General features: G+C 31.4%; 1 protein-coding gene across 1 annotated transcript in view; it reads left to right on the top strand.

Annotated features, from left to right (window-relative positions):
* Positions 1-102: 102 nt before the first annotated feature.
* LOC137658640 (gamma-aminobutyric acid receptor alpha-like) overlaps positions 103-2,500 on the top strand; it is a 240,619-nt gene continuing 238,221 nt past the window's right edge. Inside the window, exon 1 of the mRNA XM_068393610.1 lies at positions 103-417. The gene's annotated coding sequence lies outside the window, so the exon portion shown is untranslated. The remainder of the gene's footprint in view (positions 418-2,500) is intronic.

The following is a 2,500-nucleotide window of genomic DNA, read 5'->3' as shown; positions in this document are numbered from 1 at the left end:
CACAAAAGGAGGGGCACCAAAAGAAGTTGAAGTGTAGACTCAAACTATTCCGAGAAAGAGCGAGAGTAAGAGACAGACAGTTCAGAGACTCAGTCACTCAGAGCCAGTGGTGTGTTAGCCTCGATCACGAGTGGTTGGCACCAGCTCCCTCCGCTATGGCTTTACCTGCCACGCGCGCTCACGAACTCTTTGCCCATCAACTCTCTTAGCCATTTCATTCTTCCCCTCGGACACTGCGCGCTCTTTTTGAAGGATTTACCGTATTCTTTGCTCTTCATTTCTCTTCCAACCACCTGCTTCCTCTAAGCCGAAGCTCTGAAATCTATATCAGATTTTATGGGATAAAATGGAAATGAATTTTTCATCACATTTTGAGTTTCGACTTTGATCATTTGGGCTTTCTTACTCTTAGTTGAGGTAAGTTTTGCTTCTCTTTGGTTAACAGTTGACATATTCATATGATTTAACTGAAATGATTTGAATAATAAAATAACTTTTTTGATACTTTGAATGACGTAGCTTTGTGAAATCTTAACGTTTACTGAAACTCAAAAATACTTTTACAAAAGTATTCTGTTAAATTTTCAAATATTTGTTTTCAAATATGTGAAAATGTCTTCCATTCTAAGTGAAAACATTAAGAATATATCAATTGAAACTCGAATATATATAGAGAGCGTTGTTGAAATTTACAAAGAATTATTTAAACCTTGCCTCTAAAATAAATATTAGGTATATATATATATATACATATACATACACACACACACACATATGTATATATATATATATATATATATATATATATATATATATATATATATATATATATATATATGTATATATATATATATATATATATATATGTGTGTGTAGGTGTGTGTGTACATACATGTGTATATGTCTGTTATGTATGTGTGTATTTACATGTGAGTGAGAATGTGTGTCTGTGTTCATATGAATAGCATTTGAGACACCGACAGCAGCTTAACTGGCCAAGACACTTGTTGATCCCGTGGAACTTGGTTTAAATCCCCATAACTCTAATTGCAATTGGACTAGTGATGGAGCCATGACTTATGCCTCGCTATGTCCAATGGAGACAACTTTCAAGTGGTGTCAAAATGAATTCGTAATAGGCCGCGAAGATATTGCATCGGACGACATCGCTGATTCTATTTGGAAAGGGGGGGGGGGGGGGCGGTGAATGGTGTACCCAGAGACAGCCGGTGGGAAAGTGGTAAGTGTGGAAGGAAAAGTTATCTGAATATTACGGAATACACACACACACACACACACACACACACATATATATATATATATATATATATATATATATATATATATGAGCGATTATATGTATGTGTTGTTTAAAGATATTTCACACATAGGGAAAAAATATCTAAAGGTTATCAGAGAAAAACTGCATGATATAATGATTCAATGATGACTATAGATGCTGGAAATGCGTAATATTTATTGCTAATATTAATACAAAAACAATATCACATCTAGTGGTTTTTTTAATGAGCCTGTGACACATCTCAAGGATATAGTAAACTATACTTATACCTTATTTAATTTTCGTTATTAAAAAAGTATATATTTAAGAGTTATAATTAGCTTTTAATATTTTGTAAAGAGCAATAACAAGAGGAATCACAGTGTAAAGAGACACTCACACTGAGCAATATGGATTCTGCATTCAGATGGATATGCAGGAAACCATTTTTTTTTCGGAAAAATAGGATATAATTTCTTGTTAGAAGAAACCGGTAAGCACTGTCCAATGAAAATTGTGTAACCTGAATTTACCCAACATATCTATATCTATAACTATTTATCTATCTATCTATCTATATATATATATATATATATATATATATATATATATACATATATATACACAATATATATAAATATATATATATATATATATATGCAATATACATATATATATATATATATATATATATATATATATATATATATATATATATATATATATATATATATATATATGCAATATACATATATATTCAGCCAAGGCCACAGGAAAAATAAAAGAAGGTATACCGAGCGCTTTCGTGTTATTTCAACACATTTTCGAGGTACAATGCTAAAAACACAGAGAATATCTAACAAAGTAAACTGAAAAGAATGAAAACAAGTATTCAAAGTCCGGTTAAAACTAGTACAGCAGATACAGAACAGTTCAACAGGTGATTAAAAAGAAACGATCTTACAAATCTCGTTAACAACAAATGGGTCCAGTTTGTACATACCCTGGCTTACATTCATTAAGTCACTGTGATATTTGATAAAAGCAGATTCAATTATATTCCTACGGGTTATATTATTACAATATAAAACAACTTTTGCCCCCTCCCAATAAATCATGTGATTAAAATTATTAATGTGTAAAAACAAAGCATTCGAAATTTGTCCCGTTCTCACACTATATTTGTGTTGTTTAATTCTGGTGTCCAGTCCCTTCCCA

The sequence above is a fragment of the Palaemon carinicauda genome, chromosome 1 (assembly GCF_036898095.1).
Source record: "Palaemon carinicauda isolate YSFRI2023 chromosome 1, ASM3689809v2, whole genome shotgun sequence".
Taxonomy (NCBI): domain Eukaryota; kingdom Metazoa; phylum Arthropoda; class Malacostraca; order Decapoda; family Palaemonidae; genus Palaemon; species Palaemon carinicauda.
Note: the sequence above shows the minus strand (reverse complement) of the source record. Positions and strands in the feature narration are given on the sequence as shown.